Here is a 15,598-nt window from a genome sequence, read left to right on the forward strand (position 1 = left end):
TCTGTGCACTTGGCTGGAAACCTGTAGGCCCCGGAGGCCGTGCATCCGGTCACATGATGCCATGGGCTAGTCAGTGCCCAGGGGCACTCATTTCACCTGACAGTATTGTGCAGCTCCCAGTTTCTCTGTCCTCATGTGAGTAAGGGCAGAGGGGAGTTTGACAGCTCATTAAGGCTCTCCAGAGGGTGTGGTGAGCTTGCAAGCAGAGAGAGGACATCTGTGGCTTTGGGTGGTGGCACTGCACACTGGTGTTGTGGTTTGATTCTGTTTATGGACTTTCAGTTTTGTCCCTTCAGAGGCAGGGAGATGGGGGTCCGTTTCCAGTGTGTGTGGCTCCCCAGAAAAGGCTGGGAAGATGATGCTTCTCACCATCTCCACAGGTCCCCGGACACAGAAGGGTGGGGAGGGACTTGGCTGGTCAGGCACCTGCTGAGTGCCAGCTCCTTAACTCAGAATCCTCCCAGGATTCCTGCTTATGAATAGTATCTCTGGGAGGAGCCTATATGCAGAATGGCGGGCCCCACTCGATCTGGAAGGGCGATGGCCTGTTAAACTGGAGTGTGAAGTGATGGACAAGGGGGGTGCAGAGATCACAGGCGACCTTGACGGACTGACTCCACAGCTCTTCCCAGTCCTACCTCCTCCAAGGACACACGAAAGCCAGGGTGTGATCAGTGGTGGAGGACAGGTTCCGTGTGGGCTGAAGGGATACTCTGAGGATCTCACATTGCACGGGGGAGAAGAAGGGCTGTGGTGGGCCTGATCTACCCTCAAGGAACAGAATCTTATCGATGTAGACATTGCTGAGCATGGCCAGGGCACACTGATTAATAGCTGACTTTCAAATACAATAGCAGTTGCGTCTCCTCATCACCCGCATCCGGGGCAGGGCATGCCTGCTACTTCTCCATCTTAGGATGCTCCTGTGAGTACGGTCCATTATTTTCCTTAAGAGAGAGAGACATTTGAAAAGTATGTAGGCCTTGAATTTAGGGGGAAGGGACAGTGGGCTGGGGTCTGAAGGGATGGGGCAGGCTGCCCAACTGCTACAGGAGGTGATATAATGGAGGTGTGAGGAGACAGCCTTGTACTTGCAGGGCACACGCAGGCTGCTGACCTGCACTGAGTGGACCAGCATTGGATTGCAAGCACAAGAAGCCTGGGTTGAGGTCACAGTGGGTCCCACCTGAGCAGGCTGGCTGGAGGAGGTAAGAGTCCTTACTGGGGAGACTTGACTTTGAGTGCCACTCAGAAGTACTGAAGGAAAGGCCAGGCACAGAGCACAGAGTAGCCTGTAGAGCACCAATTAGGTAAGAACTTTCCTTTCTCTCCTGACTCCTCTCCCTTCCCATGCACTTCAGACCCCAGGGCATGGGAGTCAGTCCCAGCAGCCAGACAGTGGGAGAAGTGGAAAGTGGATCAAGCCTGTGTGGCGCTTCCTACCTGGGTCGTCGGCTAGCCAGGAGTACACAGCTGCGGCACTCTGAGGTCTTCAGGGTGTTGATAGTTCTGGATGTCTGATGATCACACTGAGGGTGTGTGCTCAAGAATGCCCAGAGAAGCCAAAGGAGAACGTGGACAGCACACAGTTGCTGTAGACAGGACCCCTGTCTGCAGCGCACACTGCCTAGAGATCAGAACTCTGGTTCATTAGGTTCTGAGTACAAGGGGGACGGGCTGGTCCGGCATTGCCCATCATGGCACCTTCAGCTCCTGGCGCAGTGCCTGGTATATGGCTGTTGGTCCTGGCTGGGCAGGGTGAGTTTCCCATGGTGGGAGGGATGGAAGCCACCAGTCGTCCCCCCCCCCATGCGTTGTATCTGCCCAGCTCCTAATCTCAATTCTTAACCTCAGAGGGGTCTGGTGACTTACCCGAGGCCATTGTCCATGCCGACAAGCCACCAAGATGGGATTCAAGCAAGCATTAGGGTGCTTTTTATTTCTTCAGGAGATGAGAAGTGGGTTATGTAATAATAACCCTTCCTAATTCACAAGTGAACATCTTTTTCAGGAGTGGGAACTATGCCAGGCCGCTTCCTGTCCCTATAAGCAATACCTGAGATAACTGAATTATAAAGAAACAAAGCTTGCCGGGCGGTGGTGGCGCACGCCTTTAATCCCAGCACTCGGGAGGCAGAGCCAGGTGGATCTCTGTGAGTTCGAGGCCAGCCTGGGCTACCAAGTGAGTCCCAGGAAAGGCGCAAAGCTACACAGAGAAACCCTGTCTCAAAAAACCAAAAAAAAGAAAAAGAAAAAAAAAAGAAACAAAGCTCAGCCGGGTGGTAGTGGAACATTCCTTTAATTCCAGAACTTGGAAGCAGAGGCAGGTGGATCTCTGTGAGTTCAAGGCCAGAGTGGTCTACAGAGCTAGTTCTAGGACAGTCAAGGCTACACAAACCCTGTCTTGAAAAACAAAGAAAAACAAGATAAACAACAACAACAAAGAAAGAAAAGGAGGAAGAAAAGAAAGAAAGGACAGAGAAAGAAACAAGGCTCACTGGACTCACAGTTTGGGAGGTTTCAGACAGTGATTGGCTCTGTGGTCTGGTGCCTGTGGCAAGACAGCACTTCAAGGCAGGGGCCTGAAGGAGGGAGGGAGGGAGGAAAGTGGGGGAAGAAGAGATTGGGCCCCAGTACTTGTCCTGAATAGGCCTTCCAGTCATCCAGAGTTCCACCATTAGGTCCAGCTTCTTGGAATTTCTGCTCCCCACCCCCAGTACTGCCAAACAGACTTTAAGGGACACCTGGGATCCATCTACAGCATGGGAGGGTGAGTTCAGACTGGCCATGGGGAATCAGGCCTTGGTGTGGGCTTGTGAAGCAGGATGGGAGAGACAGGAGGCCACACATTGCTTTCTGGGGCAAGGGAGAGCAGGTTAATTTTGACGGTCAAACTGATTAGATCAGGGAGTGTAGTGGGTAGCCATTCCAGCGTACCCAGGATGTTGCTGTACCAAGGAGCATGTCTGTGAGATGTTTCCAAAGAGGAGGGATAGCATCTGGAATGTAGGGTCATTGTTCCAAGGGCTGGGACCTGGGACTCCCTTTCCTCAGCATTGTGTCCACGAGATCCATCTATGCTATTGTGTGTAGTTGATGATCTTCATGGCTGTCTATTGGCCAAGTTTCTTTATATTACTCTCAGTAGGCATTTGCTTTTGGTCTATTTCGAGGAAATGACCAGTAATTATTCTGCAGATTTACTTTTTTAGTTGCTTTTTTAGATTTACTCATTTTATGTGAGTGGGTGTTTTACCTGCCTATATGTGTGTGAGAGACACTTAGAAGTCAGATGAGGGTGTCCGGTTCCCTGGAACTGGAGTTACAGATGGTTGTGAGCCACCATATGTGTGATGGGAACCAAATTCTGGTCCTCTAGGAGAGCAGCCAGTGCTCTTAACCGCAGAGCCATCTCTCCAGCCCCTATTCTACAGGTTCCTTGGTTGGGTCTCTTGGTGCATATATATGTACATACCTATTAGCTTCATGCCTGAAAATGGGATGATTGGGCCCTAGGACATGTATGTGCTCAATTTTGCTAGATATCATGACACCACTTTCTAAACCAGATTTGACTTTCTAACTTTTCTTCCTCCCTCCCCTTCTCCCCTCCTCCCCTCCTCCCCTCCTCTCTCCCTCCCTCCCTCCCTCCCTCCCTCCCTCCCTCCCTCCCTCCCTCTCTCTCTCTCTCTCTCTCTGAGATGAAGTCTCACTGTAGCCAAGGCTGGTCTTGAACTTCTGGTCCTCCCATGGCAGCCTCCTGCATGCTGGGATCACAGGTGTGCAGCACCATGCTGGCGGCTGGCCCAGCAGTCTGTAAGGGTTCTGGTTTTCTTCCGGCTTCAGTCCTCAGAATGCGGGTCCTTCCAGTTGGCACCATGGATGAGCACAGCTGGAGACCCACCGCACTTCTCCATCTGTCTTAGACGATGTCTACGGGTTCACAGGCAGCTGCCTTTTTGCTGTCCTTTGTAAAGCGCCCATTTTTCTGTAATGCTGTCTTGTGGATTCATAGGACTCCTAAAGATGTTTTGGTGTGAGCCCTTTGTCAGGTCTAGGCTTGTGGCTTCCTCTCTTATTCCCTCAAGGACGTATTGAAGGACTACAATCCTAATTTACTGCTCTTTGGATCCTGAAGATCTCCCCTGTGCTGTTTTCTGGGAAGACAGCTCCTCTCCGCACCCCCCCCACTCCCCCCCCCCGCCCCCCCCCCAGCTGCTCTTGACAAGTTTGTCCCTTAACCTACTGTGCTTACACATTAGTGGCTCTGAGTCTTGTGCTTGCTCTTCTTCTTTCTGGTCGTTACTCTCATAATTTGAAATGAGTATCTCTCAAAGGAATCCTGACAGCTGATATCTTAAGAACTTGAGGACTGATCTCGCTCTGCTCTTCAAAATTGCCTTGACTGCGTTTTACATAAAATGTTGAGAATCTCAGTTTTCATGGTGCACCCTGTTCCCTTATGTATTTTTTTTCTGGTTTTACCCCCTATCTTTTTCTCTCTTTGTGTTTTGGGTTAAGTATTTTAAAAAAAGTTTTGGTGATTCTGAATTTTGGGTATCCTATGGGCATTTTTATTGTTGACTTGGTCTGTTGGTAATTAACTATTGCCTGTTTGTACGTCTAGTGAGTTTTTATTGACTGCTTCACATCTTATATGTAGGAGAATTGGAGGCCCTGGCTGCTGTTAGCTCCCATTCTTGGGTTAATCTTCGTTCCAGTCAGTGGCCAAGCTCAGGAAGATGGCCATTTAATCCAATCAGGGAGCCCCCTGATTAAAGCATTACCACAAGGCACTAGGAAATGCCACTAATCACTAGTTCAGCTTTACTCCCAGAAGCCCTGTGGGATTCTTACTAAAAGGTTGTGGCCCTCACCAGGCCTGCCCAGCCCCCTTGACAAGGATCTCGATAATCCAGAACAAGTTCAGCCCACAGACTGAGTAGACTTCCGCTCAGTTCCTCTGCCTCTCGCTTGGTGCTGTCCCTCAAGTTTCTTGGATTCTCAGCTATTTTCAAAAAGCATGTGTCAATGAGAAAAGGGGAGCCAGGTACTGGGCCTGCTTCCATGCTTCTTTGTCTTCTGCAGCTTGTTGCTGGAACAGTGGTTCTCTTATTTTAACAGTGTTTCTCCAGATTGTTCTAATGTGGTGGTTCTCAACCTTCCTAATGCTGCGACCCTTTAGTACAGCTCCTCATGTTGTGGTGACCCCAACTATAAAAGTATTTTCATTGCTACTTCATAACTGTAGTTTTGCTACTGCTATGAATCATAATGTAAATACTTGTGTTTCTGATGGTCTTAGGTGACCCTTGTGAGAGGATCATTCAACCCCAAAAGGGGTCCTCGACCCACATGTTGAGAACTGCTGATCTAATGGTTCTTGAACCAGAGGATTGACACAAATATGTCAGCTTTCTCTTACTGTAGCGTCATACTTTAAAGACTTTTTCTACTTAGCTTATTAATTCTTTCTTTACTGTTGCACAAATATATTCCAGCTGTGTCACACTGATGATCTGGAGTCCTTCAAAGGGGCTGTGAAACTTCTGAGCTCACACCAGCACACATTTCCTAAATTTTCCTCTGTCCTCAGGCTTGAATGACTAAGAAGCTCTGGATGCACAGATACAGACAGATATCTCCATACCTCACGTCACAGCCTTACTTTTCTTCCGGTTGCTGTGATAAACACCATGACCAAAAGCAATTTGGGGAGGAAGGCCAGTAAAGGCTTACATGTCATGATCATACTCCACAACTGAGAGAAGCCAGGACAGGAACCTGGAGGCAAGTCCCTCTCTGAACCATGGTGGCTTGCTCCAGCCTGTTTTGTTATACCACCCAGGACCATCTGCCCAGGGGTGGCACCACCCACAGTGGCCTGGACCCTTCCATTCAATCATCAATTGAAAAAAATGCCTACAAAATTTCTTCTGATGGAGGTATTTTCTCAATGGAGATTCCTTCTCAGATAACTCTAGCTTGTGCCAAAAACTAATCAGGACAGACACTTTGTGAACTTTCCTGAGAAAGCAAGAATTAGTTCAGTATTCATTGAGAACTGGTGTCAATTGTCCAAGGTGAAGTGGGTGATGATGGCCTGCATGAAGCTGTCTGAAGGACAGAGAGTCCTCTCTGGACTCAGAGAGGCATCAATCTCACACACACTCCCCGAGAGCTCCATCAGTAGAGATTCAGACTGTAAGAGGCATTGATAGACTAAATATTTTGCCATATAGTTGTTCATCATTATATTATACAGATAAATGGGTTTGTTTAAACTTACCATGGCATAGTATTGAGAAATGAATTATGGGATATTCGTATAATAAGAGTTGGCAAACCATGAACCACATGCTTATTTATTTATTTATTTATTTATTTATTTACATTTTGTGTGTATGAGTGTTTTGATTGCATGTATGTCTGTGCTCCATGTGTGTGCAGTACCTACAGAAGCCATAATTGGAGATAAAGAAGGCTATGAGCAACCTCCTGGGTGCTAGGAATGAAACCTTGGTCCTCTGCAAGAGCAGCAAGTACTCTTAATTGTTGGGCATATCTCTCTCTCTCTCTCTCTCTCTCTCTCTCTCTCTCTCTCTCTCTCTCTCAAATGTGTATGTATGTTTTGTCTCACATATATCACGTGTCATCACATGCACACCTGGTACTGGTGGAGGCCAGAAGTACTGGAGTTACAGAGGGTTGTGAGCCTCTATGTGGGTGCTGTGGAAGATCAGCTAGTGCTCCTAACCACTGGGCCATCTCTCCAGCCTTATTCTTCTTTCTTAAAGTGAAAGCTTTGGCACCTTGCCTGATTCCCTGGAAGAAGAAGGGAAACTGAGGCTAACGTGGGCTAGAAAGGTCAATCATTCTTCCTGAAACAGACTGGAAAATCTGTAACTTTTAATTCATTTTCCCCTTTGGTAACGTAAAAAAATAACTCAGAATTTAGTGCAAGTATCAACTCTTAATTTTAAAAGGAGGGAAATCGCCAAAAAAGTAATGTGGACACTCAGATTTTTAGTTTATATTTCAGTAGGATGTAGAGCTGCACATTCCAGTTCTTAGGTATGTGTACGGGGAAAAATAGATACCCTGTGTGAATTTTCCCCTACTACTGAATACTATTTGCCATTTTTAAATCCAACATGTCCAACTCCTTCTGTTGGCTTCGTGGAGAAGACTCAAGAAGCCATTTTTGTTGCATAGTTGGGAAGAAGAGAAGCCCAGTGGGCTCTCAGAGAGCTGCAAATCTGCACTGTGAGGCTCAGATGCCAGAGAGCTCCCTACCATTTCTTCTCTGTCCATCATGTCTTCTCACTGGGAGAAGGCCACTTGAGGAGAGCCGTGCACGCAGGTGTTGGCTCCGTTAAGTCTTCTCTGCTTTTTTCTTCAGGGGTTGGGAAATGTGTAGTCCCTTTTGGTTGTCAGCAATGGAGTTCAATTGAGTAGCTATAGCCACCAAAGGGAAATTTTATTATTAAAAATATGGGTGTCTTCTGGGATTCCCTCAGAGTGGGAATATAGCCTCCTCAGTAAAAACTGAAAGCAGGTTTTTTTTTGTTTTGCAGAGTCTGGACTCTCTCTCATCCCCTCTGTCTTAATCTGTGTCATCTCCATGAGAGAGAACAGGACACCGAGCACAGGGCTGTAGAGAGCTGGCCTTGCAGCACCTCTTAGAGATTTCAGCTGTCACCAGGACAGGCAATCAATCACCTGGTCCAGTAAGAGTCACATGATATCAAAGTGGATCATTGAAACTGTCCTGGCTGGATAAAAGAAAGTTCCAAGAGGAAGGGAAGGGGGATGCCTTAGGAACTGGGCCAATCATTCCCAAAGGGTTTATTAGATCTGAAAATGTTAAGAGAGTATTGAAGGCCTCATTAAGGGCTGCCTGATGCCTACATGAGGACATCAGTCTTCCTTTTAATTAAAATAGCACAGCAGGGGATTTCCAGGTTTGGTCCAGCATGTAAAGTACATAAAATGTTGTCATTCAGAACTAACAAAAACAAAAACCCAAAACACAAAAACCAAAACAAAACAAAGCTGAATGAACAGAAAAACAAACAAACAAACAAACAAAAAAAACAAAAACAAAAACAAGCCAAAAGTCTTCTTAGATCTAAGGTCACTGGAAAATCATGCTGCTGAGGCCCAGTGAGCACAGATCTGGTGGAAAGACCTGAGAGGTAGCTTAAGTGAGCCCTGGGATTTCTTTTTTCCTGAGTTTTTATCTCCAGGTGCCATAGGAGGTCCTCACAATGAGGACTGGAGGAAATGCTCCTGTGCCCTGGCAGGATGAGAGGAAAATAATCATTCTGAAAAATACCAGAGCATTCTGTGCTTAGGAGAGCTGCCTTCAGGAGGATCCACTTTATCAGAAACCTGCTGTGGAGGAAGAGATTCCAACCTCAGACCCCACCAACTGTCCTGGCCCATCCAATAAGATGTCAAGAGAAGCACTCGCAAAGCCCACAGCTCAGGGGCTCAGGTGCACCCAAAGATCAAGTCCCGTCATGGGGCTATAAATGTGTCTCCTTCCTCTGCAGATTCACCGCTGCATCATTAAGTCCATCATCCTGCCACATCCGTTATGTCTGCCTCCTTCAAATAAGAGGGCAAGAGGCTGGGGATGTAGCTTCCCGGTAAAATGCTTGCCTGCAGGAAAGTGGTCCAGGCCATGTGATTTTCAGCACTGTGGGGAAAAAGAAGAGAAGGAAGAAGAAAAGGAAGAACAGGAAGAGAAGAAAGAATGGGAAGGAAGAGGAGGAAAGGGTGGTGATGATGTTAATAATAATTCCAATTAGAACAACCTGAAGAGATGAAGAGATATAAGACCTGGATATAGAGTAAATTTTAGAATTGCCAGACCCAGGCTTGTCTTAACACTATGAATAATACAATACAAGGGCTTTCAGGGGAAGTAGACAACGTGGCCGGAAATACAATGTAAGCAGAGGAGGGGCTTTTTCTAAGGGAGATACAGAGAAGGCTAGAGGTGAAAACTTAAAATTCTGGAGCACAACGGGCTTATTAGAATTCTGGACATGACAGACCAAAAAAAAAAAAAAAATCCTCTGAACTTGACGATATGGTCTTAAAAACTTCCAGATAGAGCAGCCAGGAGAAAAGAATGGTTACCCATTCCCAAGTCAGAATATCCAAGAACTGCTGGACATCATGAAAGATATAATGACATATAATGGGGGCAGCAGACAGAGGGGAGGCCGAGGAAGCAGTAGGGAGATACTGAGGCAAAAAGGAGTGGGGATTTTCTCCAAATTAATGCCAGGCATGGAGCCACTAATGTAGAAGGCTTAGGGGGGTACCGAGCAGGATAAAGGCACAAAGACAACACAGGATAAAGGCTAACTCTAAACAAAGACAAGGCTTGAGGAGAAATGCTCAGCCCAGGCAGAAAAAAAAAAGACACAAGGATGCTCTCCCAAAGCACAAGGGATTTCACGTTGAGAAGGAACACTCTAGACGTGTACATCCTACAAAATTCTTCAAAAGCAAAGGAGTGTGACTCTGATAAGCAAAACCCTGAGCAATGTGTGGCCAGATGTGAAAGATGGGTGTGTTAGGAAGGTGTTTAGAGACATGGAAAACGGCCAGGTCTGAAATGTGAATCTCCATAAACACAGCAGAGAGAGAGAAACAGAAGGCAAAGCTCAGAAAACTCACTTTTCTTAGTTTTAATTGATCTCATACATGATAGTGTATTTAAAACAGTGACAGTAATAATGTGCATATGTCTTATATACACTTTATAAAAAATGCTTTATATGTGTGCATGCATGTTAAATGAAATAATTGACAGAAATACTATGAGGAATGAATGAGAGGGAGGAACTGGGTTAAATCGTTTTTTTTTTTTTTAATTTTTAAATTTTTATTTTATGTGTATTGATGTTTTGCCATGGGTGTCAGGTCCCCTGGAACTGGAGTTACAAACCACTGAGCTGTCTCTTCAGCCCCCTAGGTTAATTGGCTTTTAAGCTGCTTATACTCTTATACTTATGTGAAGTGGTAAAATGTTATTTGAAAGTAGAGATTCAAACTCAGGTCTTAGTACTTATGAGACAAGTGCCTTCCAAACTGGGCCATCCTCCCCAGTCCAGAACTGCCAGGCTTTGATGGAGCTGGGGTCACGGCACACAGCAGTTTGCTGTCACCCACACTTTCCTGAGTGCCTTTCATCATCATTTTCCTGGTGACGTTAGCTCTGCCCTCTCACTTGGTCTGTTTATTTGCAATTTTTGCTATGGTTTTGGGTAAATAAATTTTGATTTTTACTGTGAAAACTCTAAACAAAATGAATAAAATATCTCTGTTATTATCTGTTCTCAAATATTCCCTGTCTTCAAAAGATGCTGTTACCATGGAGATTTGTACTGCCACCCCATTCATGTCACTTGGATTCAGATAATCCCCACCGGTCCACAAGGGCAAATTTCTTTATAATTTTATCATCTCTTCTGAAATCTATTTTCTTAATTGAGTCTTCCTGTTTAAAATATGTAAACGTGTGGCTGGGGAGACAGCTCAGTGGGAAGAGCGTCTGCCGTACAAGCAAGAGGACCACATAAAAGGTGGATGCAGTTTGTAACCTCAGCTCTGGTGTTGGTGGCGATAGGTACATCTCTAGAGGTCATTGGCTGGCCAGGCTAGGCAAACTAATGGCATCCAGCTTCAATGAGAGACCCTGTCTCAAAATATAGGATGCAGAGCAATTGAGGAAGATAGTACACATATGTACAGACAGACAGACAGACAGACAGACACACACACACACACACACACACACACATACACACACATCTAGTAGGTTCAGCTTCACTTATCATAAAACTATAGAAATGGAATGAGAACCTCTTTCTTACCCCATTTTGCCCTTTCCTTTATATAGAGATTATGAGCTTCCTATGCATGTTTGCTATGGTTACCACAAGTACATACCCTTGCTAATTAGCATGCTTTGTAGGTGTGCACACTAACGGCCAGTTGTCTTGTCCTGTGTGAGCTCAGTGACTTGTTCGAAGATTTACCCACTGGAGAAGGCAGCTCCAGTTCCTCTGTTTGTTTTATAGTTCACATGCTGCAACTCACTCCTACTTATGCTGATTTAGGCCATTTCTGTGTGCTTTGTTTTCTATGATGATATAATGAATACTCAAGTACGTACACACGTGTACACACACACACACACACACACACACACACAAAATGAGCACATGACCATTTCTCTGCCATAGAAAATAGGAACAAACTGCTGAAACTGCTGGGTCATGGTAGCTCATCTTCATTGTTCTAGATCAGCAGTTCTCAACCTGTAGGCCGTGACCTTCGGAAACCACATGTTTCTGATGGTCTTAGGAACTGAGACACTGCTCAGGAGCAAAATTGTAGTTATGTAATGGCCACAAAAATAAGTTTATGGTTGATGGTTCCTAAGATCATCAGAAATACATGTTTTCGGATGGTCACAACCAGTAAGTTGAGACACACTGTTCTAGATGAAGCCAAATTTCTCTCCCAAAGTCTTTGACTGTTTTCTAAAACTATTATTTTAATCACACATATTTATGGAGCACTGTGTGATGATGCATATAATGTGTAATTCTAACTTTGGTGGCCCACATTCCCGTTTGACAACTTTTTATTAGCAGGCATTCATTTTTCTTCTATTTCTTGTATGACATTATGAAGTTTTGATTTTATATTAAGTCTTTATGTGAGGATTGAACAGCATGAGTGAAGGACTGCATTGTGAGTTTTCCTCTTGAATATGTCAGGGCATTAAGAAGTAGCTCTCCTCTCTGCATGATTCCTATCAACGTCTCCATAACTCTCTTCCACTCTGATAACACACTTGCCCATCTCTGACCCAATTCCACACTGTCTTAATTGATTATGACGAACAGCTTTCTGGTAAGCAAGTTCGCTGACTTGTTTCTTCAGAACAACTTCTCATTTACATCTCTCTGCTTTTTCAAAATGCGTTTCAGGATTGGTTTTCCCATTGGGATTTGGGGCTGCATCCAAGATCGCCTTGGAGAGGGGCCCTGGCCTCATCATGTAACTTTCCATCACTCCTGAGCATGCTCCATCTCTCCATTTGTCCCAGTCTCCCTTTCCACCTCTCTGAGTGTCTGGCAATGCTCTCCTCGGAGGCTGTGCCCACCTTCTGCTTTGCGCTTTAGTCACTGTAACCAATGGTGTTTTCTGTGCCATGCTCTAACTGACTGTGATCAGTGTGGAGGAAAACCGCGGATGCCTAGCGTTCTGCTCCAAACCTCCGTTGGTCCCCCCCCTTACTACTGCAAGTTTGTAAGCTCTCTGAGACTGTTTATAGAGAAAATCCATTAGCTGACATTTGTTACATTTAACCATTGCCGGCAACACCCTGGCTTTACTAGGAAAGTTTCTGTGGGTTTTACCACTGGATATGACACTTACTTTAGATTGGAGGGAAGGTATAACTTTTCACAGATAATTTTGAAATTTATTTGTATTTATATGTATGTGTCTGTGTCTGTGCACATACGGGTGTAGGTACCGGAAGAGGGAAGAAGAAGGTGATATCTCTCCCTAGAGAGGGAATTCAGGCAATTGTGAGACTCCATGTGGGTGCTGGGAACTGAATCCCAGTCCTCTGAAAGAACAGCAAGAACTCTTAATCCCAAGCCATCTCTCTGGCCCTGAGAATGTATAACTTTCAACTGTTGGATGGTGGGTTGGTAATATTTGCAACATGTTTGGAAACTATAGGTCACAATTCATCATTGTGTTGTAAAAGTGATTTTTAAAAATAATAATATAATAAAATAATAAAATAATATAAATAAAATATATAATATATAATAATATAAATAAAATAATATAATAAAATAAAAATAATAATGTAATAAGTAATAGTGATTTTTAAAAACTGGAATAAGATAATAGTATCAGAATGCATTACTCTTATTAAAAGTAGTCCTTGTTTATTAAATAGTCTTATGTCTTTCTAGCTATTAGCCAACCTACCTGTGTTCTACCTGTATGCACATACATGCATAAATGTTTATGCTGCATTTTAGCATAGAATATGTTTATATTAAATGTAAAGATGCATTTTATAAAGGGTCTGCATTTAAAACTTTAAAAAAATCTATATTATATCACAGTTTTAAATTTTGTTCTTCAGATTTACTCTAAATACACTATTTTTTTTACCTTTTTTTTTTTTTGTCTTTTACATTTTTCATTTATTAACTTCGTGTGTGTCCACATGCTCACACGTGTACTGTAACATCCACGTCATGTACATGTGTGGAGATCAGAGGACAACTTGAAGGAGTTGGTTTTCTTCATCACATAGGTTTCGGAGCTCAAACTCAGGTCAAAGTGTCTTTTATCTGCCAAGCCATGACATTGGCCTAACAAGCTTTTATACCTTTAAAATGGTTCAGCTTCAAAATGTTTTGTAAATCCTTAAGGTGAATCCTTAAGGTGATACTTACTGCCACTGTCTAAAGACATGGGGGAATTGAAGCAATAATTTTCAAGCTTACCATTTTATGCTAAATTCCCCCAAATTCTGAACCAATAGTACTAAGTCAGTATATTTGCCAGGAATTTCAGTCAGTACTTAATTTTTATGCTACTGTATTAAGATCAAGTTTATGCTATAGTAACTCCTGAAGCATGTGTGTGTGTAATACATAATGTTGCTTACTCTTATTTGCACATTTGATGAAGTATCTGACCAAACTGCTGATCTCTTGCATCTTTTTCTGTCTGGAGGTCTGTGTGGAGGCTGATACATTTGATTTTGCGGTTCTCAGACATTTTGTTTCTTTTTTAATATAATTCTGCAAAAACCTGAAAACAGCATCCCAATTCAGATAGTTCCCCTGTTTGGAATCTGAATGCCTATCTAGGTGTTGGACTGTTTCAGGATCCTGAATCAGACGCTTGAATTTCTCCACTTCTTTCCTTCGTTCTGTAGCTCTATCATGTTCTAATTGCCGGCAGCAAATGAGCAAATCATTAAGTGCTAGACTCATGGTTTAAGACTTCAGAACATACATCCTCACCGTCGCTGCATCTTGTCTACAAACCGCCTTTTCCCGCGTCCACGGATCACTCTGCAGCTTTTCCACGCACGCCCTCCCGCTTCCGGTTCAAAAGCAGCACGTCGCTCCAGCGTGGGTCCCCAAGTTTGAGTCCCGGCACGGCGCGTGCGCGTGCGCGTGCGCGCCGCGGGTCACGCGCTCGCCAACTCAAAACATTCGCCCCCCCCCCCCCACTCCACACACTCCGCCTTTTTTTACCTTTTTAACCTGTCAGTTTCTGATAGAAATGTTTATAAATATCTTAAACTTTGCTTATAGATTTTCCAGCTTTCTATATAATTTTGTGTATTTATAGATTTTAAAGCCATATTTTAAAAGGAGATAAAAATTCATATTTTTATATCTTCCTGGTAGATACCATTGTTATGTCAGGTCTTTTGATTCTCCTTAGCTATTGTATGAAATTAACATCACTTCACTAAATTTATTTGGCTAGAGATTGTGTTTTCTAAATATTTATTATCTATCTATCTATCTATCCATCCATCCATCCATCCATCCATCCATCCATCCATCCATCATCTATCTTTGTGGTGTGTGTGTGTGTGTGTGTGTGTGTGTGTGTGTGTGTGTGTGTGTGTGTGTGTGTGTGTGTGTGTGTGTGCGCGCGCGCGCAGGAGCTCATGTGGTGGTATGCATGTGGAGGTGAATAGACAACTTTCAGGAGTCATTTCTTGCTGCCTGTATTGCTGAGGTCTCTCTGCCTTCTGCAGCTGCCTGGTGGACTCTGGTCCACCTGCCTTGTAGGCTCCTGTATCCTGCTGATTCTCCAGCCTCCCCCTCCCATCTTGCCTTAGAAGTGCTGAGGTTACAGATGTGCACCACCTTGTCTCGCTTTTCATGTGGGTTCAGGGGCTCACACTCAGTCCTTGGGCTTGGTGGCGAGTGCTTTTGCCTGCTGCACTGTCTCCCAGGACTCTGGTTAGAACTTTCCTATCTTTCTGTCCGGATCTGTTTTCAGTATATTATATCTTTAACAAGTAAATGGATTTAAAACTCAATCCAATATGCTACCACATCTTTTGCAATGGATACATTTAGTTCCATTACAATTATTGTGATAAACTTTTATTTCTTTTGCATTTTCTCTTTTCTTTTGACATTTTCCTTCTGTTTTTCTACCACATCTTTTAGATTTTTCATTAAATTAGTATATTATTTTAAAAATTATTCTCTGTTGGTTGCTAATCTATCCCTTCAGTGTTTAGGTTGCAGTTTTAACACTTCTGATTTGAATTAAATGCATTTTAACTAACATGTTGTTATTTACCATTTTGGTCCTTCTAAACATAGGATTTTGTCATGCTCAATCAGTATTTAAACTTACAAACATACTTGACTAATTTTAATGGTTGTTTTATTGTTTCTTCTGTCTCCGCCTTTGCTGTGGCTTCATTTTTTTTCTATGAAGTGAAACCTTTACTAATTGTGTCAATGTGGATCCATTTGCCCGGAGTTCATTTCAT

General features: G+C 43.9%; 1 pseudogene; it reads right to left on the reverse strand.

Annotated features, from left to right (window-relative positions):
* Positions 1-13,244: 13,244 nt before the first annotated feature.
* On the reverse strand, positions 13,245-14,217 carry LOC121827350 (serine-protein kinase ATM pseudogene; annotated as a pseudogene).
* Between the last annotated feature and the right edge of the window lie 1,381 nt (positions 14,218-15,598).

The sequence above is a fragment of the Peromyscus maniculatus genome, chromosome 2 (genome assembly GCF_049852395.1).
Source record: "Peromyscus maniculatus bairdii isolate BWxNUB_F1_BW_parent chromosome 2, HU_Pman_BW_mat_3.1, whole genome shotgun sequence".
NCBI classification, from domain to species: Eukaryota; Metazoa; Chordata; class Mammalia; order Rodentia; family Cricetidae; genus Peromyscus; species Peromyscus maniculatus.